The 25,620-nt window shown below is 45.7% G+C and overlaps 1 pseudogene; it reads right to left on the bottom strand.

Moving 5' to 3' along the window:
- The window catches only part of LOC106606830 (transient receptor potential cation channel subfamily M member 4-like), a 55,733-nt pseudogene that overhangs the window by 22,586 nt on the left and 7,527 nt on the right, over positions 1–25,620 (bottom strand).

Below are 25,620 nucleotides of genomic sequence, written 5' to 3'. Positions count from 1 at the left end.
GCATTCCAAAGAACATGAGCTAATGATTCTGTTCTATACCGTACCAGGGAGAGACGGTTATAATGTCACACTCCACAAAAACATTTTCCAATATTGACTTTGGCACTCTGATTGGTTTTATGTAATAACTTGAAAAATAGAAAAGCGACGTGTAACTTCACATTGGGACTTTTGATGTGTATACTAATGCAAATCCATATGTTACATGTGGTTACGTTTAAGCTACCTACCCTTTAAGTTGGAAGGTAAAACCGAATCGTATATGGATGTGGCTGTAAATACTCATCATTCTCCATCAGCCATTGTTTTCAATAGGACACAGTGGAAAGAGTGCTACCCTTTGGAATTATAGTGTAGTGTAGAATGCGCTGGTGAAATAACTGGGTTGTCTATAACAATATATTCCACTCATTATCTGATGAGCTGGTGAACTTCAAGCAGAGAGACAGACAATAGTGAATCAGTTGACAAGTCACGTAGAAAAGGTGATCTTGTACAATGTTTCATGGTGGCAGAAAAGGCATACAACATCATTCAACGTTTTTACAGTAGCCAACTGCGTTACAATACCCCTATTTCTGATGATTTGTCCTACGTATGTACTGTATAAGAATAATGAAACTAAGACTGACATTTCTCAACATGCTCAAAACCTGCCATTGGATACAAATGATTGTAAAAAAAAACTGTGCAATGTCATATTTACCATGTGCAATTTTGTTTTCTTCAGTACTTCAAAAATAACAGTTTTGAAATGTTTATCTTGTATTTTTTGCTATTGGATTAAATGGTAGTTAAAATGACTAAATGGTGAGCCTATCATTACCTGATAAGCTGGTGACAAAAAAAAAATGTGTGGTATTTCACGGACAAACTTTGATTTTGCATGAATGACTCAGGTTTGAAAGATGTGTGAAACCCCATTGAATGCTCAATCAAAGGTTCTGAACATAAGACAGGGAGAATTACAACTGTTATCAGTTTAGAGTTTTGTACTTACCAGAGTTTTGAAAAATATACCACTTACATCTGGAAAATGTGCCAAAGTGATTGAAAAAAAACGAATATTGAAATAAAAAAAGCTGTGTTTACATCGACACACAGACACATAAACACGTGCACATATATATGTAAAAACACACACCTGCAGCCCATGCCCAGTGCAAAGAGTGAGATGGCTGTGATGTTACACTTATTCCACATGTCCTGGATGTAGAGCTTCATCCTCTGATATAAAGTAGTGCTGCCCCTGAAGAACGTCTGATAGATAGAGAGAAGGACAGAAAGGGAGGGAGAGAGCAATACTTTTTTGTTTATTGTCACCTCCAAAATTAATGGCAGCCTTGATAAAGATGACCAAAAAATACATATTGAGCTATATATACATAAAGTGCTAAGAAAAAGTATTTGCCTCCTTTCAAATTCTTTATTTGCATATCTTGGATGTTGAATGTTCAACCAAAAGATAATATTAGATAAAAGGAACTTGAGTGAACAGATAACACAACAATTACATACTTATAAAATGTATTTCATTAACAAAGTTATGCAACACCCAATGCCCCTGTGTGAAAAAGTAATTGCCTCCTTACACTCAATAACTGGTTGTGCCGCCTTTAGCTGCATTGACTCCAACCAAACGCTTCCGGTAGTTGTTGATCGATCGCTCACGTCACTGTGGAGGAATTTTAGCCCCTCTTCCATGCAGAACTGCGTCAACTCAGTGACATTTGTGGGTTTTCAAGCATGAACTGCTCACTTCAAGTCCTGACACATTTGGAATAACCTCATACGGTCAAGCATGGTGGTGGTAGTGTGATGGTTTGGGGATGCTTTGCTGCCTCAGGACCTGGACGACTTGCCTTAATAGAAGGAACCATGAATTACACTCTGTATCAGAGAATTCTACAGGAGAATGTCAGGCCATCCGTCTGTGAGCTGAAGTGCAGCTGGGTCATGCAGCAACTCAATGATCCAAAACACACAATCAAGTCTACATGAAAATGGTTAAAAAGAAACACATTTTAAGTTTTTGAATGGCTTAGTCAAAGTCCAGACCTAATCCCAATTGCGATGTTTGGCAGGACGAGGAACAAGCAGTTCTTGCTTGAAAAAACGCAAATGTCGCTGCGTTAAAGCAATTCTACATGCAAGAGTGAGCCAAAATTCCTCTACAGCGATGATCAACAACCACAGGAAGCATTTGGTTGCAGTCATTAAAGGTGGCACAACCAGTTATTGAGAGTAAGGGGGCTTTTTCACGTAGGGGAATTGGGTGTTGCATAACTTTGTTAATTAAATAAATAAAATAAGCATCCATTTTTGTTATTTGTAAACTCAGGTTAACTTTATCTAATTTTAGGTTTTGGTTGAAGATCTGATAACATTCATTATTGTTACGGCTTGGTAATCGTGGAGGAGGAATGAGGCGCAGGAAGCAGCGAACACAGGGTAGTGGTGTTTTTAATATACACTCACACAAAAAACAAATGTTCCCACACACAGGGGAGAAAATACATACGGCGTCCAACAACGTCGACACGAACATAAGCCGTCTGACAAGAAACAATCATTAATCCCGCACGAACAGGAGCGGGCCAGCTAAACTAAATAGCCCCTCTAATGGCTAATTGACCACAGGTGTCACAAAATAAAAAAGGGGAAAAGCAAAAGGGAATCGGTGGCAGCTAATAGGCCGGTGACGACGACCGCCGAGCGCCACCCAAGCAGGAGGGGGCGCCACCGTCGGTGGGAATCGTGACAATTATGAAAAACACAGAAAATCTGAAAGGGGGCAAATACTTTTTCACGGCACTGTAGAGCGAGCAAGAGCAAGAGGGAGAGCGATTCAAGTTCCTCGGTGTCCACTGAGGAATTAACACGGTCTTCTCAACCCAGCAGGAGGTTGAAACGATTTGGCATGGCCCCTCAGATCCTTTTATAGCTGCACCATTGAGAGCATCCTGACTGGTTGTATCACTTGCATGGCAACTGCACCTACCTCGTCCAGAAGGCCCTACAGAGGGTGGTGCGGACGGCCCAGCACATCACTGGGGGGGATGTACATGCCAGGCGGTGTCTGAGAAAGGCCCCCAAAAATTGCTGAAGACACATGCACACACTAACCACCACACACACTCTCAGCCACGACTAATTGTACCCTTTTTGGTCCACCAGCTTCAAACAGCTGTAAAAACGATATTTTGTGTTATTGAAAATATATTTCACAGCGATTTAGATGGTACAATGATTTCCACTAGATAACACAGCCACAAAGTCGGAACAGCTTTCCCAGTTTGACAACAGATGCCACTCTGGTGGGAGAAATGAATAGGCAAATATCACAGCCAATCACAACATTGGTGGATAAGTAATACTGTGAAACACTATCATTCCGCTATTAGCAGCAGATACAGTATATTATGGACATTTTCTGAAATTACAATGCAAAAATTCAACAACAAAAAAATCCCGTATAGCACCTTTAACAAGTAATATAACAAAATCTCAAAAAGAACCTGTCAAAATGATTGGCAAGGGTCGCTGTTTTCAATACTTTGTGCACCCCCCGTTGAGAGGATAACGACACTTAGCCTTTTTCTGTAATGTTTTATGAATCAATCCACAGTGAACAACAAATAACAATAACAAGTAAAAATAACAATAACAAAAATAACATGATACAGTACAGGGAGTACCGAGTTGATGTGCAGGGGTACGAGGTAACTGAGGTAGATATGTACATATAGGTAGGGGTGAAGTGACTAGGCAAAGGACAGATAATAGACCGAGCTGTAGCAGTAGCGTATGTGAAGCAGTAGCAGCAGCGTATTTTTTGCGAGTGTAAAATTTTTGAGCATACAATAGGGTTCGATATTTGCGTTATTTATTTTGCTCATCTTTATCAATGGTGCCAATCATTTTTGAACTGACTATATATGTATATGTTTTAGTGCGTGTGTGTGTGTGTGTGTGTGTGTGTGTGTGTGTGTGTGTGTGTGTGTGTGTGTGTGTGTGTGTGTGTGTGTGTGTGTGTGTGTGTGTGTGTGTGTGTGTGTTTACATGCGATGCGTCCTACCTGTCAAAACTCCTAACAGACCAGGATGAAGACCCAGAAGTAGAGAACAAACTCTAAGGTGGACGGGCCGTGAGGTGTGCGGGGGCTTGAAGTCCAACAATAGGACGTAAGCAAACAGGCTGAGGAACAGGAAGTACATCAGCACGTTGCCTAGAAACGCAGTGACGGGCGCAAACCAGAACTCCCTCCAGCGTAGCAGTATGAATGGCCTCTTAGGATTGGAGGGGGCACCTTTCAGATTGACCCTTATAGCAGTATATTCCTCAGCATCCTCATCCCTGAGAGGATAAGAATGAGAATAATTACTTTTTGTGTGTGCATGCATGTGTGCAAGCGTGCATGCGTGTGTGTGTTTACATGATGTCGGTGAGGGAGAACATGGTGGCATCGCCTCCGTCCAGACTGTCTGTGTCTTGACCATGGGGGACTTGCTCAGTCTTCCCCTCTTCCTCAGGATCCCTGAGAAATAAAGATAGAAATAGAGAGAGCTGATAAACCGACAGACAGACATTGCGCAGAGGAAACTTTCCTTCACCACCAGCCTAATTTCTCAAATTCACACCCTATGAGGAAAATAAGGAATGCTTTACATATTGGCCATTTGCCACATATTGGAAACGTTTTTTTCCCCTTCACCACCAACCACATGAAAAAATACTATAGTTTACTATAGTGTAAATACTTTAGTATTACTATAGTTATTGTTATTGCAGACTGTATACTGCAGGGGTTTTCAAACTGTGGTCCGTGGACGTACTGCAGAGGTCCGCAAAAATAAAAAATGCCCATTTGAAAATGTTTTTTTATGAATATCACTAGCAGAATACCACCGTGGATAAAAATGGAATGTCTCTGTGTCCAGTATGAAGAAAGTTAGACGCAGTTTCACAAGCCAATGCTAACTAGTGTGTGACTGGACGTCTACAGGAACAGTTAGCATGCTAGCTAGTCCAGTTCATCCAACTCTGGGGAAGTAGTATATATTTGTAATATGGAGAAAATGACTATCATTGGAATTAATTACATGGTTTCTTCTGAATAGAATATTCTTAGGCGGGCCGTCTAAGTGGTAATTTACGGATGGAAAAACAGTTTGTGTTCATTGAACTATACTGCATATAACAATCAAATAAAAGCTAGACAGTCAGAGAGAACAGAACATTCAGGATACATACCCATTGATTTTGTTCTGTTTGAGCAGAGGAATACAGCATTAGCTTCATGTCAAACTGTGTAGAATTGCAGGAAATGGGTTTAAAAACTGCAACATTTTCTCTCAACTCAATGAATTTAGTCGATTTGCAGAACATTTTATTTACAAAAGAAAAATGTTCTCTACGCCGCCAAGATACCTTTTTAGCTAATAGACTAGGTTAGAGTTCACACTTCCAATGAACTGTCGCATTTACTATAACGTTTTTGTTTCATTACCTTTGACATTGAAGTGGAGGCTATCTCCTTGAGGAAACCTACTGGACAAAATACTAAAAGAGCACATTTTCCAAAACCTCTAAGTAGGACTGGGGTCTGAACGGATAGTTCAGAGCTTCTGTTCTTTTCTATAACCTTTAGGGAACACAATATTGTCTATACTTGGCATGTAGGTTCCTTACTTATGGGTGGCACAAATTGGAATATGGGGGAAGGGAATGGGCAGGTTATATGCAAATTAAATGCTGTACTGGCAACTAATTAGCTAAATGAAACAAGCAACATTGCATTTATTCTGAGAAGTCCTCCATCAGCTTCAACGGTGATTGATGACTAAGAAAGCGGTAACTGGGTGCGCTAGGCTACTATAGCATGACAGTAGCCAAATCCCGTAACCCTTCTTCGCCTCTGCGCTCATTCACACCCCCTCAAAGATTTAAAAGCAGTGGATTGGTGTAACTGTATTGGTATACATTTCATCTACACCTACCCAATGCTTTTACATATTTTTTATCACTTTTCATGTTATTCTATACAGCAAATAACCAAAGATCAAAGCCATCAAATTACACCGGCAATAGAAGTGTGAACCTCATTATGAATGGACAAAATGTTAGCGCCATAACTCTTTGACTATATGAAAATTGGACAACTTGTGTTCATAACTACATCATTGATTGTAAATAACAGCTTTATTGTACATGTTACGGCTGTTGTAGAGAGGGGACCAAAGCGCAGCGTGGTAAGTGTTCATTATGAATTTATTAAACAATGAAACACTAGAACAAAGAAACAAAACGAAAAGATAAACAGTTCCGTCAGGTACACTATACAAAACAGAAAACAACTACCCACAAACACAGGTGGGAAAAGGCTGCCTAAGTATGATTCCTAATCAGAGACAACAATAGACAGCTGCCTCTGATTAGGAACCATACTCGGCCCAACACAAAGAAATACAAAACATAGAATGCCCACCCCACACCCTGACCTAACAAAATAGAGAAATAAACCATCTCTCTCAGGTCAGGGCGTGACAGTACAGCATTACTAGATAGCTAGCTTGCTAATTATTTTGTGTCCAAACCAGCCTGATTTCATTGATCTGTAGCATGTTATCTTGATATCTACTTCAGTTAGCTCATACCCCTGCACAACCACTTGGAACTGGTACCCTGTCTATATAGCCAAGTTATTGTTACTCATTGTGTATTTATTCCTTGTGTTATTATTTTTCTATTTTTTCCTAGTGTTAAAATTATTATTATTATTATATTATTTTAGAATTTTTCTCAAATTTTCTTTTTTTTCTCCCTGCATTGTTTGGAAAGGCCCGCAGGTAAGCATTTCACTGTTAGTCTACACCTGTTCTTTATGAAACATGTGGCAAATACAATTTTATTTTATTTGAGTGGCCCAAGTCAGCTGCAACAATGGGACATTTGAGCTAGCGTATTCACATCGCATTGGGCATAATAAAATGTTTTTAAAAAACTTGGAAATTAACTGTTTCACTTCAGTAATCATGAAATATATGTACATTATAATTAAATAAAAGGGTTTAAAGTATTAGAAACCACCAAAATAACAATTACTTAAAAAATGAATTTTCATTTAATTTTGGCTTTTTCCCTACAATGGTTATTGTAGGCCGCATCAAAAGCATCTTAAGGCTAAGTTCATCGTTAGAACCTTGTTTTTCCATGATTCCAACAGTTCACCCAAGTGTTTTGATCTAAATCGCATGTCAAATCGCAATATTAACATTTGGTCAAAAATAAGGCCTAGATTATTTTTGGTTGAAGTTTAATTGAACAGTATAAAACAAATCAGAATGGAGACCCAATGAAATCCCTTAGAATGTATGTGTTGCTACACTAGGGTCAGGCACTACTCAAAGCAAATGTAGGGGGGACATGTCCCCCCTGTTCCCTGGCTCCTACGCCCTTGGTTGAGAGCTACTTCCAAACTAAATGGTACATAGTCACAAAAGTACAGTAGATGGGGTTAGTTAAATTAAGTTTTAAACAAAAATGAATGGAGCGAATTTTGATTGGCAGTTATTTTTTCCTGTGAGCGGTGAGTGTTTTTAGCGAAGCGGGGGAATGTGGACGTTAAGCGATGAACGGGATTTCCGACCGCTCAACTCCTCTGTTAGTATAGTATTCTACAGTATAGTAAAGTTTACTACAGTATTCTATTGTAAGTACTGTAGTATTCTATAGTAAACTGTAGTATTTGTTAAAAGTGGTCAGCCAATCTTCTCTATATCTTAATGCTTAATGGATTGGAAATTCTCAAACAGGTAGCCACTAACCTGAAGCTGATGAGGTTGGTGTAGATGAGGGGGGGTAAGAAGAAGGTGAGGATCAGTTTCCAGACTTCCGTGCTCCTCTCCATGTCTCCCCACCAGATCTGAGACAGCAGAGACTGCCAGGGGAAGAGGTAGGAGCAGAGTTAGTCCTGAGAAACTTCAATTAACCACCCTCCACATTCTAATACACACACTCTGGAAATCTGGTTAGTTTTATAAAGATGAATGTGAACATACAGATCACACGTACACACAAATCACACGTACATACAGATCACACGTACACACAGATCACACGTACACACAGATCACACGTACACACAGATCACATGTACACACAGATCACACGTACACACCTTGACCTCTGATCCCTTGGTTTAATACAGACCTGCAAGCCATCGTGACTGAAGAAGAGGCGGGCATCGGCTGCGGTGGCCATCTCCAGACAGGTAGCTTCGCCCCACACCAGAGACTGCCTTATAAGGAGGTTGAAAGAGTGACTCTCACTGCTCTGATAGCATTACCTGAACACATCTAGAGAGACAATTAAAGAGTTAATACTCAACACTCACTGAACAAGTCTAGAGAGAGGAAACGGGTCACAGGTTTTCACATTAGGTTTCCCATTAGGAACAAGGGGTGCAAACTGGTTTGCTTCCATCCTCATCCTCCAGGCCTTGAGTGTGAAAACATTGCAAATGGCCCCAGACCGGGATGCCCTCCAGCAGACTTTTCTAACAGGTGGTCCCTTGCATTCTGATCCGGAGCCGCTACTAGGCATAATGGTTTATAACTTCACTCACAAAATACAAGATGCTCACTTGTATGCAAAACCGATAAAAGCCCCTAGGCATTACTTGGATACATTGACTGTCTAGGCTTTAATTGGGGAATCAGGATGTCAGGGAGCAGCCCATCACATTAAGTATCAAACTAGCTAAACATTTGGAATAAGGCTAGCCCACCAACTTCTGTGCTAGCTCCTTCATAGAGAGCTTGGCCGCCGTCTTACTCTCAAGCTTAGACAGCTCCCTCAGAATCTTACAGCCTGCCAGAGCACTGAGGACAGACTTCCCTGCCTAGAGAGAGAGAAAGAGAGAAAGCAAGAGCGAGTGAAAGAGCGAGAGAGAGAAAAAAAAAGGGGATTGTTTCAACATCAGTAACATGTCAGAGTTCTGGTTCCGGTGGCATGCATTGAAACGCTTGGCTTTCTTGTGGCTTTCTTTAGCAAAAGAATTAACTGACTTATTTTCAAATAATTGTCAACACATTAAGGCTACAAAAATGCATTCCTGTTCACTGTGTCCCCTAAATCAGTTAGGAACATTCCTTAATATGATGTGGGAGTGCCCTGCAGTTAAATGCTTCTGGGGCAAAGTTATAAAATGTATTTTTAAGTACATTAATTTAAATATTCAATGCATTGCATCTATTATGTTACTTAACAATGATAGCCTGGGCAAATATACTTGACTCTGTAAAGAACAATCTCAGCTAAAGCCCCCCATCTATCTATCTATTTAGACTTGTGTTACTTTCTTTGCTTTCAGGCCCATGGGGAAGGCGTGGTACGGGTTGGGGGGGTCTCTGGTCATTGTGCGGGGAGGGCGTGGGGGATTGGGGGGATGTAAGGGGAGACTCAGGGGATGGATGGGTGGGAGGGGGACTGATAAGCAACCTCGGTTGCTGGGTGGGGTTGGAAGGGGAGGGAGGCATGCTTTCTTCTGGTGGGGGAGGGGGGCTAGTCGGGGTGGGAACTGAGGTGGGGAATGGTTTGGGGTTATCTCAGTATGTATTTCTTTAATTGTTTTTGTTCCTGTAACCCCCCCCCCCACCAAAAAAAAAAGATGACAAAACTAAATGAAAAGTCTGTCACAACTAAAGAAAAAGGGGATAAAGAACAATGCAAAAATGTGTCTGCATTGATAAAGTTCTGAGCATCAAGCATCCAACCATTTGAGAGTAATTGTTCATTGTTGTCATGATGGCTGCCTGGAACCATACATTCTTAACTGACTTACCTCGTCAGATAAAAGTTTAATAAAATCATTAATTAATAAATTACCATCTCCCAGAAGTAGACAGCCATCTCGCTGCAGTTCTGCAGCACAGCCCAGATAAACAGAGAGGCCCAGGGATAGACACAGCACTGCTCCCTATACGGACAATCCCCCAGTAACAACTTATTCACTTGCTGAGAGAAGGGGGACAGGGGGAAGAGAGATACAGTACATAGAGAGATAGGGTGAGAGTAAATACAGCTTGGTTAGCACAGCAGTCACAGTTACATTCTATGGCCAGTGATAAAGTGGGTTCACCGTAGCAGTGTTGATAATTCAACTATATTGGTGGAGTCTACAGGCCTAGTTAGTACACATCACTGGACCTTGTCATTGACAACAGATGCATTTGTAATTCTGGTAGTGCCCTAAACACTTTTAGAAAAAAAAATAATAATCTAATCAAATGTTTTGTCACATGCACAGAATACAAGGGGTATAAACTTGACCATGAAATGCTTGCTCATGAGCCCTTCCCGACAACACAGAGTTTTAAAAAAATGTATAAGAATATTTTTAAAAATAAGACAAGGAATAAAATACACAAATATGAAGCTATTTACTGGGAGTACAAGTATCATATCGCTGCGCAGGGGTACGAGATATATGTGGTAGATATGTACATGAAGGCAGGGTAAAGGGACTCGGAATCAGGATAGATAATAATAAGGTATGTGTGGTAGGTATGTACAGCGAGGGGAAAAAGTATTTGATGCCCTGCAGATTTTGTACGTTTGCCCACTGACAAAGAAATGATCAGTCTATAATTTTAATGGTTGGTTTATTTGAACAGTGAGAGACAGAATAACAACAAAAAAATAAAGAAAAATGCATGTCAAAAATGTTATAAATTGATTTGCATTATAATGAGGGAAATAAGTATTTGACCCCTCTGCAAAACATGACTTAGTACTTGCTGGCAAAACCCTTGTTGGCAAACACAGAGGTCAGTCGTTTCTTGTAGTTGGCCACCAGGTTTGCACACATCTCAGGAGGGATTTTGTCCCACTCCTCTTTGCAGATCTTCTCCAAGTCATTAAGGTTTTGAGGCTGACGTTTGGCAACTCGAACCTTCAGCTCCCTCCACAGATTTTATATGGGATTAAGGTCTGGAGACTAGCTAGGCCACTCCAGGACCTTAATGTGCTTCTTCTTGAGCCACTCCTTTGTTGCCTTGGCCGTGTGTTTTGGGTCATTGTCATGCTGGAATACCCATCCACGACCCATTTTCAATGCCCTGGCTGAGGGAAGGAGGTTCTCAGCCAAGATTTGACGGTACATGGCCCCGTCCATCGTCCCTTTGATGCGGTGAAGTTGTCCTGTCCCCTTAGCAGAAAAACACCCCCAAAGCATAATGTTTCCACCTCCATGTTTGACGGTGGGGATGGTGTTCTTGGGGTCATAGGCAGCATTCCTCCTCCTCCAAACACGGCGAGTTGAGTTGATGCCAAAGAGCTCCATTTTGGTCTCATCTGACCGCAACACTTTCACCCAGTTGTCCTCTGAATCATTCAGATGTTCATTGGCAAACTTCAGACGGACATGTATATGTGCTTTCTTGAGCAGGGGGACCTTGCATGCGCTGCAGGATTTCAGTCCTTCACGGCATAGTGTGTTACCAATTGTTTTCTTGGTGACTATGGTCCCAGCTGCCTTGAGATCATTGACAAGATCCTCCCGTGTAGTTCTGGGCTGATTCCTCACCGTTCTCATGATCATTGCAACTCCACGAGGTGAGATCTTGCATGGAGCCCCAGACCGAGGGAGATTGATAGTTCTTTTGTGTTTCTTCTGTTGTCACCTTCTCATCAAGCTGCTTGGCGATGGTCTTGTAGCCCATTCCAGCCTTGTGAAGGTCTACAATCTTGTCCCTGACATCCTTGGAGAGCTATTTGGTCTTGGCCATGGTGGAGAGTTTGGAATCTGATTGATTGATTGCTTCTGTGGACAGGTGTCTTTTATACAGGTAACAAGCTGAGATTAGGAGCACTCCCTTTAAGAGTGTGCTCCTAATCTCAGCTCGTTACCTGTATAAAAGACACCTGGGAGCCAGAAATCTTTCTGATTGAGAGGGGGTCAAATACTTATTTCCCTCATTAAAATGCAAATCAATTTATAACATTTTTGACATGCGTTTTCCTGGATTTTTTGTTGTTATTCTGTCTCTCACTGTTCAAATAAACCTGGCACCTACTACCATACCCTGTTCAAAGGCACTTAAATATTTTGTCTTGCCCATTCACCCTCTGAATAGCATACATACAAAACCCATGTTTCAGTTGTCTTAAGGCTTAAAAATCCATCTTTAACCTGTCTCCTGCCCTTCATCTACATGGATTAAAGTGAATTTAACAGGTGACATCAATAAGGGATCATAGCTTTCACCTGGATTCACCTGGGCAGTCAATATCATTGAAAAGCAGGTGTTCCAATTGTTTTTTTTACTCAATATACAGCAGGGGTTGGAACCGTTTTAGGGAGCAGAACAACATTTCTCAAGCAACAGAAATGGAGCCTGGAACAACAGTGATCTATACTGTTCCAGAACATAACCGTTATTTTAAAAGCATGGGAACCGGTTAATATCATTATTTTATGTTGCAGGCATTTTTTCTAGTCCCACAAAAAAACACAATAAAGCACCTATGCAAAACCCTCAGTCACTCAAACTTATTTCAGTGTCTGCTTGCAAGCTGAAAATCTTTATCAGTGTGTGTGCACGTGTGTTTAGGCTACAGACATTACAATCGTGATTCAGAAGATAGGGAAAGAGATTTTTAATTAGCTTCTGATATAGAGGTCCTTGATGGCAGGGAGCTCGGCCCCAGTAATGTACTGGGCTGTCCACACCACCCTCTATCGCGGTTGAGGGCGAGCATTTGCCATACCAAGGTGGGAGAAAGCAGTGTGAAGTGCAATTGAGATATCGTCATCTGTGGATCTGATGGGGAGGTATGCAAATTAGAGTGGGTCCAGGGTTTCTGGGATGATGGTGTTGACGTGTGTCATGACCAGCCTTTCAAAGCACTTCATAATTACAGATGTGAGTGCTACGGGACGATAGGCATTTAGGCAGGTTACCTTGGAGTTCTTGGTAACAGGGACAATGGTGGTCAGCTTGAAACATGTTGGGTTTACAGACTGGGACAAAGAGAGATTGAAAATGTCAGTGAAGACACTTGCCAGCTAGTCTGCGCATGCTCTGAGAACCCGTCCTGGTATTCCATCTGGCCCGGCGGCGGTTTAAAAGTTTTACTCATATCGGCAAACGAAGAGCAAGATCACTATGAATTCCAATAGGAATTACACATCACTTTACAAGCCAGCATAATGTGATTTGCCGGCCTAATGTGGCCTGTAATCCAGGAGCTTCAGACCACTGTGTTAGGGTATATAGGCACTCAAAGTAAGGCATTATAATATACAGCATGTAATGTATTGTCAAAAAGAGGTGGTTCATTTTAAAGGCTAATAAGGCTGGTAGAACCGTTCAAAGATAAAAGGGTTCTTGTTAGAACTTTTCATAGAGGGTTCTAGGAAGAACCTTCCCACTGGGCAAACAGTGGTTGAATCAACGTTGTTTCCACATCATTTCAAGAAAACAATTCTATGTGATGAAGTTCAATCAAATGGGAAAAACTGATTGGATTTGCAAAACGTCATCAAGGTAAGGGAATTTTGTATTTTTTACCTTACTTCTAATCTAAATACAATGTCATGGTGACATTTGTTCTTGATTTTACGTTGAATTCAAGTTAGTTGACAACTCAACCAAATGTAAATAAAAAATTGATATTGAATTGACGTCTGTGCCCAATGGGTTAAGACGATAAAAAGGGTTCCTGGTAGAACCATTTATTTAACGGTTCTAGATATAACCAAGAAGGGTTTCCATATGGAGACAAGCCGAAGAACCCTATATGGTTCTACTTAGCAACTTTTTTTCTGAGAGTGTATAGGGGATAGAGTGCTATTTGGAACGCAGCTATGGCAGCCACTACCTTCAGTGTTCTCCAGGTGCTGGTGCTCTGGTCCAAACCCAGAGGACTGTAGTAGAAGGGCTGACACACATCTCCCAGGATGTCCCATAGTAGCCGCGACACCTGGAGGGAGAGGCGAGTCACATATAACTGAGAACAAAACACCTAAATTAGAGCAAATGTGCCTCAACTCCACACAGAACGAATGACCCCATACCTCCCCTCTCACCCCTCCTATTTGACCAATTCACCATGTGCGCATGCACCAGAATGATGTGCTCTCCCCACTATTTATTGTTTCTGCAGTGATGATTCACCATCTTCAGACAATGATTGTGTAACTTATTTGTAGATCATCATTGTTTGAAGATCAAAAAGCAGTAGTAGCAGTATTATTTATTTTATCTTTATTTAACTAGGCAAGTCAGTTAAGAACAAATTCTTATTTTCAATGACAGCCTTGTTCAGGGGCAGAACTCGGGGATTTGATCTTGCAACCTTTCGGTTACAAGTCCAACGCTCTAACTACTAGGTTACCTGCTGTGTGTGTAGTGTGTGTGGTGTGTGTGTGTGTACTGTGTACTGTGTCTCACCCCAGATGCCGGTGCGCTGGTGGGAGATGTAGTCTTCCATCTTGGACATGAAGGCCGTTTCCCCTCCCGCCGGCCTACACTCCCATCATCCACCAGCAGGAAGGCCTGGTAGTTATTATCCAGGCAGCACGAGTCACGGGATGCGTTCTGGACATAATACCGCGCTGGGAAACTACCCTGAGAGAGGAGGAGGAGGGGGGAGGAAGGGTAGAGAAGGGGATCAGCGAAGGTAAAGCGAGAGGGGAGGGGGAGAGAGATCAATGTAGATAAAATATAGGAGGGGAGAGAGAAAAAGAGGTAATTGTGATTACCATCCATTGTGTATTACAATGTCCTTGTTCTTACTAATTACATTTCCTGTGGTTTTGCTTGGCTGAGTGAGAGAGGGTGAGAAGAAAAGAGGGGAGAGATGAAGGAAAGTGAAGGACATTAATTTATTTGTATACAGTGTCAGTGTACAGTAGTGTGTTCCTGTGCCGCCTTATGTGTGTGCGTCTGTGCCTGTTTAATTCTGTATACATTGAACATTGTGTGTGTGTGGTCATGACATGTATGCATCTATTCGTGTGTGTGTAAGTGTATTTGTGTCTCTGAGCGTGTACCTGTGTGTTAACTAGCTGCTCTTTGTTGTGCACCAGCCCCAAGGGGGCCACGCCCACAGCAATGACTTTCTTCTGGGAGAGGGAGGAAGCCGCCACAGCATGATCTCGCTCTGCCTCCACAACACAACACAACACAACACAACACAACACAACACAACACAACGACCTACCCCCTCCCTCAGCCCCCCCCGTCACTATCGACGCCCCTGGGAGTGAGAAAGAGAAGAGGAGGGAGAAATGCAGGGAGTGAAGGGGGAGGGGAAGAGAGGCAAATGTTAATGACACAATAGGTGCATACATTTTTAGAATCCCTGCAGGAATTGAACCCACAACCTTGGAATAGCAAGCACCACATGCTTACCAACTAAGCAACAAAGAATCATAGACAATAAACAATATACAGATAAGGAGCAGGAACCTGTTGGTTAAAATCAAATCAAATTTTATTAGTCACATGCGCCGAATACAACAGGTGTAGACCTTACAGTGAAATGCTTACTTACGAGCACCTAACCAACAGTGCAGTTTAAAAAAATAATAATACCGATAAGAAGTAATTAACAGATAAGAAGTAACAAGTAATTAAAGAAGGGCACTGTGAAAATATGTGAGATGCATCCATCCTTTAATGGGGGGGGTCCTAGTGGGGGGAGGTCCTCTTTTGTTCTCTATTGCTCCTCTATTGTTCCTCAAGCAAGGGGGGATGCCAATGACATCAGAGGGAACCATCAGGCCAACTCCTTGAATGGCTTACTCCAGTTTGCACTTTTGTCAAAAAAACGATTTTGCTCAAAACAAATATTTATTTTTAGCTTACTGTATTTATAAGTGGGATGTTGTTTTTAAAAGTAAAAAAATTGCTGGAGTGCATCTTAAATAAATCTGAAATACTGTTAGAATGTTTTTCAATTGACTGCCATAGGCCCAAATAAAGAAGTAAACATTGGCTGTTAATAACATATTTGTTTTCACATGGTTGGTGTCACAACAAGTTTCAGATATAAAAATGGGGCATTGGGCCAAAAAAGTTTGGGAACCTCTGTACTATATATAGTATTTACTGTACTGTTTTTACAGACTAGTATGGTATACTATAGTTTTTACTGTAGAGTTTGTGCAGACTGTAATATACTGTAGTATGTACTGTAGTGTGTTTGGGGACAGAACTGTAGTATTTACTAACATGTTTTTGTTTTATTATCTTTGACATAGAAGTAGGGGGCTTTCTCCTTCAGGAAACCTACTGGACAAATACTACTCTTGTAAGGGTCCTGTGTGTAGCTGGTGTAGAGAGTCAGGCGCAGGACAGCAGAATTGAGTAATCAACTGTCATAAAATAAGTCGTACTCATCCTTAAAAATGTCATACTGGAGAGAAGAGGACCAAAACGCAGCAGGTATGTGCAGGCTCATCTTGACTTTTATTAACTATCAAAATGAATGCCAAAATAACAAACCATGAGAATGAACGAACAACCAACAGTCTGGCAAAGCATAGGCTCAACACAGAACAATTCCCCACAACCCCAAAGACAAACACACACACCTATATAGGACTTCCAATCAAAGGCAACTATACACACCTGCCTTCAATTGGAAGTCCCAATCATCAACCCAACATTTAACAAACACAAACATGCCACGTCCTGACCAAAACTAAAACACTAGCTCCATCTGCTGGTCAGGACGTGACAGTACCCCCCCTCAAGGTGCAGACCCCGGAATGCACCTAAAAAAGAAAAACAAGAAAATCCCCAATACCCCAACAAAAACCCAACAAACAATAACCCCTAAACCATAAGGGAGGGAAGGGAGGGTGGCTGCCGTCAACGACGGCACTGTGCTACACCCTCCCTCCCCAACCCACCTATCCTGGAGGTGGCTCAGGTGCAGGCCGTTCCAGGCTGTCGGGGCAGTCTGGCAACTCGGGACAGTCGGGGCAGTCTGGCAATTGGGGACAGTCGGGGCAGTCTGGCAACTGGGGACAGTCTGGGCAGTCTGGCAACTGGGGACAGTCTGGGCAGTCTGGCCACTGGGGACAGTCTGGGCAGTCTGGCCACTCCGGCAGTTCAGCGCAGTCTGGCCAATCCGGCAGTTCAGCGCAGTCTGGCCACTCCGGCAGTTCAGCGCAGTCTGGCCACTCCGGCAGGTCAGGGCAGTCTGGCCACTCCGGCAGGTCAGGGCAGTCTGGCCACTCCGGCAGGTCAGGGCAGTCTGGCCACTCCGGCAGTTCAGGGCAGTCTGGCCACTCCGGCAGTTCAGGGCAGTCTGGCCACGCCGGCAGTTCAGGGCAGTCTGGCCACGCCGGCAGGTCAGGGCAGTCTGGCCACGCCGGCAGGTCAGGGCAGTCTGGCCACGCCGGCAGGTCAGGGCAGTCTGGCCACGCCGGCAGGTCAGCGCAGTCTGGCCACTCCGGCAGTTCAGCGCAGTCTGGCCACTCCGGCAGTTCAGCGCAGTCTGGCCACTCCGGCAGTTCAGCGCAGTCTGGCCTCTCTGGCGACTGTTGACTGGCGGGCAGCTCTGACGACTGTTGACTGGCTGGCAGCTCTGACGACTGTTGACTGGCGGGCAGCTCTGACGACTGTTGACTGGCGGGCAGCTCTGACGACTGTTGACTGGCGGGCAGCTCTGATGACGACTGTTGACTGGCGGGCAGCTCTGATGACGACTGTTGACTGGCGGGCAGCTCTTGCCCCGTCAAACAGCCCTTGTGCCCCCCCCTAAAAAATTATTGGGGGTGCCTCTCGGTCTCCCTTACCTCGCCAGCCTTCTTCCGCTGCTTGGTCCTTTGTTGGTGGGGAATTCTGTCATAAAATAAGTCGTACTCATCCTTAAAAATGTCATACTGGAGAGAAGAGGACCAAAACGCAGCAGGTATGTGCAGGCTCATCTTGACTTTTATTAACTATCAAAATGAATGCCAAAATAACAAACCATGAGAATGAACGAACAACCAACAGTCTGGCAAAGCATAGGCTCAACACAGAACAATTCCCCACAACCCCAAAGACAAACACACACACCTATATAGGACTTCCAATCAAAGGCAACTATACACACCTACCTTCAATTGGAAGTCCCAATCATCAACCCAACATTTAACAAACACAAACATGCCACGTCCTGACCAAAACTAAAACACTAGCTCCATCTGCTGGTCAGGACGTGACATCAACGTACTTTACTCAAAAAGACAAATTTACAAAGTAACATCACAAGCCCACAAAGATGGACCGAATTACAATAAACAATCACTCACAAACACAACATGGGGAACAGAGGGTTAAATAATAAACAAGTAACTGGTTGAGTGAAGCCAGGTGTGAAAGACAAAGACAGAACAAATAGAAAATGAAAAGTGGATCGGCGGCAGCTAGAAAGCCGGTGACGTCGACCGACGAATGCCACCCGAACAAGGAGAGGGACCGACTTCGGCGAAAGTTGTGACAGTACTCCCCCCTTGACGCGCGGCTCCAGCAGCGCGCCGACACCGACCTCAGGGACTACCCGGAGGACGAGGCGCAGGGCGATCCGGATGGAGACGGTGGAAATCCCGCAGCAACGAAGGGTCCAAGACGTCCTCCACCGGCACCCAGCATCTCTCCTCCGGACCGTACCCCTCCCACTCCACGAGGTACTGAAGGCCCCTCGCCCAATGCCTCGAGTCCAGGATGGCTCGAACAGCATATGCCGGGGCCCCCTCGATGTCCAGAGGGGGCGGAGGAACCTCCCGCACCTCAGCTTCCTGGAGTGGACCAGCCACCACCGGCCTGAGGAGAGACACATGGAATGAGGGACTAAAACGAAAATCTGGGGGAACCTGTAACCTGTAGCATACCTCGTTCAGTCTCCTCGGGACTTTAAATGGCCCCACAAACCGCAGACCCAGCTTCCGGCAGGGCAGGCAGAGGGGCAGGTTTCGGGTAGAAAGCCAGACCCGGTCCCCCGGTGCAAACACCGGGGCCTCGCTGCGGTTGCGGTCGGCGCTCGCTTTTTGCCGCCTCTCGGCCCGTTGTAGGTGTACATGGGCGGCGTCCCAGATTTCCTCCGAGCGCCTAAACCATTCGTCCACCGCAGGAGCTTCGATCTGGCTCTGATGCCAAGGGGCCAGAAACGGCTGATACCCCAGTAGACACTGGAAAGGAGAGAGGTTAGTGGAGGAGTAGCGGTGTGAGTTTTTGGCCATCTCTGCCCAGGGGATGAACGCCGCCCACTCCCCCGGCCGGTCCTGGCAATATGACCGCAAAAACCTACCCACATCCTGGTTTACTCTCTCCACCTGCCCGTTACTCTCGGAGGGAAAACCTGAGGTGAGGCTGACCGAGACCCCCAGACGTTCCATGAACGCTCTCCAGACCCTGGACGTGAACTGGGGACCCCGATCAGAGACTATGTCCTCAGGCACCCCATAGTGCCGGAAGACGTGTGTGAACAGGGCCTCCGCAGTCTGTAGGGCCGTAGGGAGACCGAGCAAAGGGAGGAGACGGCAGGACTTAGAAAACCGATCCACAACGACCAGGATCATTGTGTTGCCCTGTGAGGGAGGAAGATCCATCAGGAAGTCCACCGACAGGTGCGACCACAGCCGTTGTGGAACGGGTAGGGGTTGTAATTTCCCTCTGGGCAGGTGCCTGGGAGCCTTGCACTATGCGCACACCGAGCAGGAGGAAACATAAACCCTCACGTCCTTGGCCAAGGTGGGGCACCATTACTTCCCTCTAAGGCAACGCACCGTCCAACCAATGCCAGGATGACCAGAGGAGGGTGACGTATGGGCCCAATAGATCAAACGGTCGCGGACAGCAGACGGAACGTACAGGTACCCAACTGGACACTGGGGGGGAGTGGGCTCTGTGCGTAACGCCCGCTCAATGTCCGCATCCAGCTCCCACACCACCGGTGCCACCAGGCAAGATGCCGGAAGTATGGGAGTGTGATCCATGGACTGCTCCTCTGTGTCATACATCCAGGACAGTGCGTCTGTCTTAGCGTTCTGGGAACCTGGTCTGTAGGATAGAGTGAAAACAAAACGGGTAAAGAATATAGCCCACCTTGCCTGGCGAGGGTTCAGTCTCCTCGCCGCCTGGATGTACTCCAGATTGCGGTGGTCAGTCCAGATGAGAAAAGGGTGTTTAGCCCCCTCAAGCCAGTGTCTCCACGCCTTCAAAGCCTTGACAACAGCCAACAGCTCCCGGTCCCCCACATCATAGTTTCGCTCCGCCGGGCTGAGCTTCTTAGAAAAGAAAGCACGGGGCGGAGCTTTGGTGGCGTGCCCGAGCGCTGAGAGAGCACGGCTCCTATCCCAGCCTCAGATGCGTCCACCTCCACTATGAATGCCAAAGAGGGATCCAGATGAGCCAGCACGGGAGCCGAGGTAAACAGAGCCTTCAGGTGACCAAAAGCCCTGTCCGCCTCAGCCGACCACTGCAGCCGCACCGGGCACCCCTTCAGCAGTGACGTAATGGGAGCTGCTACCTGACCAAAACCCCGGATAAACCTCCGGTAGTAGTTGGCAAACCCTAGAAAACGCTGCACTTCCTTTACCGTGGTGGGTGTCGGCCAATTACGCACGGCTGAAATGCGGTCAATCTCCATCTCCACCACTGACGTGGAAATGCGGTACCCTAGGAAGGAGACGGACTGTTGGAAGAACAGACATTTCTCAGCCTTGACGTACAGGTCATGCTCCAACAGTCGACCAAGCACCCTGCGCACCAGGGACACATGCTCGGCGCGTGTAGCGGAGTATATCAGAACGTCATCAATATACACCACTACACCCTGCCCGTGCAGGTCCCGGATAATCTCGTCAACAAAGGCCTGGAAGACTGATGGCGCATTCATCAACCCGTACGGCATGACGAGGTACTCATAGTGCCCTGAGGTGGTACAAAAAGCCGTCTTCCACTCGTCCCCCTCCCAGATACGCACAAGGTTGTAAGCGCTCCTGTGATCCAATTTTGTGAAGAATGCATTGCATTGACTCGATCGCACTGGTGATGATAGTCAGCGGGTAGCTGTACCTCACAGTGATCTGATTGATACCTCGATAGTCAATACACGGGCGCAGACCCCCATCCTTGTTCTTCACAAAAAATAAACTCGAGGAGTCAGGTGAAGTGGAGGGCCGAATGTATCTCTGCCCCAGGGATTCGGAGACATATGTTTCCATAGCCACCGTCTCCTCCTGTGACAGAGGATACACGTGACTCCTGGGAAGTGCTGCGTCTACCCCCCCGTTGATGAGGTGGTAATTTAGTCACCCTCTTCTTACAGAAGGCGAGAGTCAAATCGGCATATTCTGAGGGGATGCGCACGGTGGAGACCTGGTCTGGACTTTCCACCGTAGTCGCACCGTTGGAAACCCCCACACACCTCCCTGAGCACTCTCGTGACCACCCCTTGAGAGCCCTCTGTTGCCACGAAATAGTGGGGTCATGACAGGCCAACCAGGGTAAGCCCAGCACCATGGGAAATGCAAGAGAATCAATAAGGAAGAGACTGATTCTCTCCTTATGACCCTCCTGCATAACCATGTCTAGTGGAGCGGTGGCCTCCCTAATCAGCCTTGACCCTAATGGTCGACTATCTAGGGCGTGCACAGGGAAGGGCATATCCACAGGAACAAGGGGGATCCCTAAACTATGGGCAAATGAACGGTCAATAAAATTCCCAGCTGCGCCTGAATCTACTAGCGCCTTATGCTGGGAATGCGGGGAAAACTCAGGAAATTAAATAAACACATACATGTGAGCAACAGGGGCCTCTGGGTGAGCCTGGTGCCGACTCACCTGGGGTGACATGATAGTGCCCCCCCCCAGCACCGACCATCAGTGTGCCCTCTGCAGCCACAGATGGTGCAGGGAATGGCCCCTCCTCCGGTCGCCCTAAGTGCAGCACCTCCCAGCTCCATGGGCATCGGAGTGGAGGTGCTGGAGGATGGAACTGACAGGCCCCGATCCGGACGTCCGCGGGCAGTCAGCAGGTTGTCCAGCCGGATGGACAGGTCCACCAGCTGCTCCAATATGAGGGTGGTGTCTCGGCAGGCCAACTCCCGACGGACGTCCTTGAGCAGACTGCACCGGTAGTGATCGATCAGGGCCCTGTCGTTCCATCCTGCACTGGCGGCCAGGGTCCAGAAGTCCAAAGCGAAATCCTGCACACTCCTTGTCCCCTGCCTCAGGTGGAACAGACGTTCACCCGCCACTCGTCCCTCAGGCGGGTGGTCGAACACTGCCCGAAAGCGGCGGGTGAGCTCTGCATAATGGTCCAACGCCGCGTCTCCCTCACTCCATATGGCGTTGGCCCACTCCAGGGCTTTGCCTGAGAGGCAGGAGACGAGGGCGGACACGCTCTCACGCCCCGAAGGAGTGGACGGTCGCCAGGTAGAGCTCCAGCTGGAGTAGAAACCCCTGGCATCCGGCAGCCGTCCCATCATACTCCCTCGGGAGCGCGAGTCGAATCCCGCTGAGACCGGGTGAAGGAGGGGTGGACAGTGGGACCTGCTGTAGTGGGGCTGGTGGAGGCGCTGGAAATCCTCTTCCTCTCTCCCAATGATATATCGTCTGCAGCACGCGATCCACGACGGTGCCCAGATGTTGCAACATGGTCGCGTGCTGCTGAACGCGCTCCTCCACTGCAACAGGGAGGGCGTCTGCTCCTGCTGACTCCATTCTTCGGGTGAGTGATTCTGTAAGGGTCCTGTGTGTAGCTGGTGTAGAGAGTCAGGCGCAGGACAGCAGAATTGAGTAATCAACGTACTTCACTCAAAAAGACAAATTTACAAAGTAACATCACGAGCCCACAAAGACGGACCGAATTACAATAAACAATCACTCACAAACACAAAATGGGGAACAGAGGGTTAAATAATAAACAAGTAATTGGTTGAGTGAAGCCAGGTGTGAAAGACAAAGACAGAACAAATGGAAAATGAAAAGTAGAAAAGCCGGTGACGTCGACCGCCAAACGCCGCCCGAACAAGGAGAGGGACCGACTTTGGCGGAAGTCGTGACAACTGTGAACAAAAATATAAATGCAACATACAACAATTTCAAAGATTTTACTGAGTTACAGCTCATTTAAGGAAAACAGTTGATTGAAATAAATTCATTAGGCCTTAATCTATGGATTTCACTTGACTGGGAATACAGATATGCATGTCTTGGTCACAGATCAGGTGTGGATCAGAAAACCAGTCAGTATCTGGTGTGACCACCATTTGCCTCATGCAGCACGACACATCTCCTTCATATACAGTTGATCAGGTTGTTGATTGTGGCCCGTGGAATGTTGTCCTACTCCTCTTCACTGGCTGTGAGAAGTTGCTGGATATTGGAGGGAACACGCTGTCATACATGTCGATCCAGAGCATCCCAAATGCGCTCAACAGGTGACATGTCTGGTGAGTATGCAGTCCATGGAAGAACTGGGACATTTTCAGCTTCCAGGAATTGTGTACAGATCCTTGCGACATGGTACTGTGCATTATCATGCTGAAACATGAGGTGATGGAGGCGGATGAATGACACGACAATGGGCCTCAGCATCTCGTCACGGTATCTCTGTGCATTACGAGTGACGTTGATAAAATGCAATCATGTTCATTGTCCGTAGCTTATGCCTGCCCATACCATAACCCCACCGCCACCATGGGGCACTCTATTCACAATGTTGACAGCAACAAACCACTCACCCACACGATGCTATACACGCTCTCTGCCATCTGCCCAGTACAGTTAAAACCGGGATTCATCCGTGAAGAGCACACTTCTCCAGCATGCCAGTGGCCATCGAAGGTGGGCATTTGCCAACTGAAGTCGGTTACAATGCCAAACTTCAGTCAGGTCAAGACCTTGGTGAGGAAGACGAGCATGCCGATGAGCTTCTCCGAGATGGTTTCTGACAGTTTGTGCAGAAAGTTTTCGGTTGTGGAAACCCACAGTTTCATCAGCTGTCCAGGTGGCTGGTCTCAGACAATCCTGCAGAATCTGGATGTGGAGGTCCTGGGCTGGCGTGTTTACACGTGGTCTGTAGTTGGGAGGCCGGTTGGATGTACTGCCATTTTTTTTATGTGGGTTTGTAAGGAATGATCTGTTTTTGGTCACATTACTTCTCAAAACGGCACCACTAATGTTCATACAGTGAGCCTGTAGAAGGGGCTCTGGTCTCAATTACTCTGAGAGGCAGGCCTGTCGTGACCAGATTTAACCTCTCATGGGCCAGGCCCAGAGGGCCATGGTCTATGGGTAAGGTTGATACATTTGTCTGTTTACCTGGGTCAGGAGATCCATCCGTAATGGGAGTTTCCAGGGCTCGTTGCAAAGCATAAGAATGATCTCTGCTAGCCAGAGCTTGCCTGGCCATCGAGGGGCTACCGGGATAAGGGAGAAGCCTCCTTCCCTCACTCTGGCTGGAGTGGGGAGTAGGGCTGTTGCGGTGACTGTATTACAGACACACCGGAGGTCACAAGTCACGAAGGCAGTCAAATTCCACGGCAATTAGGGTTCTCCAAGCTCTGATGCCCCTCTGTCCCTCTAATCACTCTGACATCAATGCAAATGTAATTGAAAATCTAATCAAACACTACATGAGAGCCCATTAGCCCAAAATGGCCTCCATTAAAAAGAGGAGAATCCCATCAGCTTTCTATAAGCTAGGCCTTCTATATTTATTTACCAACTTTCCTAATATTAAGCACATAGCTAATCATTACAACAGGAGTATAGCTTACCTGGCTGGCATGAAAATGAACCACAGGAAAAGCGTCCTCCATTCGGTATTTTATTTTTTCCCCTGCTTCAATACAGGTGCATGATAATGGTCCATTCTAAATCAAAACGAATTACACACATATAAATTCAGCAAAAAAAGAAACGTCCCTTTTTCAGGACCCTGTCTTTCAAAGATAATTCGTAAAAATCAAAATAACTTCACAGATCTTCATTGTAAAGGGTTTAAACACTGTTTCCCATGCTTGTTCAATAAACCATAAACAATTAATGAACATGCACCTGTGGAACGGTCGTTAAGACACTAACAGCTTACAGACGGTAGGCAATTAAGGTCACTGTTAGGACACTAAAAAGGCCTTTCTACTGAATCTGAAAAACACCAAATAGAGATGTCCAGGGTCCCTGCTCATCTGCGTGAATGTGCCTTAGGCATGCTGCAAGGAGGCATGGGGACTGCAGATGTGGACAGGGCAATAAATTGCAATGTCCGTACTGTGAGACGCCTAATACAGCACTACAAGGAGACAGGACGGACAGCTGACCGACCTCGCAGTGGCAGACCACGTGTAACAACACCTGCACAGGATCGGTACATTCGAACATCACACCTGCGGGACAGGTACAGGATGGCAATAACAACTGCCCGAGTTACACCAGGAACGCACAATCCCTCCATCAGTGCTCAGACTGTCCGCAATTGTCACGTCCTGACCAGTAAAGGGGTTATTTGTTATTGTAGTTTGGTCAGGACGTGGCAGGGGGGTGTTTGTTTTAGAGTGTTTCGGGGTTTGTTGGGCTATGTGGTATGTAGAGGGGTGTTTGTTTAGAG

This window comes from Salmo salar, chromosome ssa06, assembly GCF_905237065.1.
Source record: "Salmo salar chromosome ssa06, Ssal_v3.1, whole genome shotgun sequence".
Classification (NCBI taxonomy): Eukaryota; Metazoa; Chordata; class Actinopteri; order Salmoniformes; family Salmonidae; genus Salmo; species Salmo salar.
This window is presented reverse-complemented; position numbering and strand designations above follow the sequence as displayed.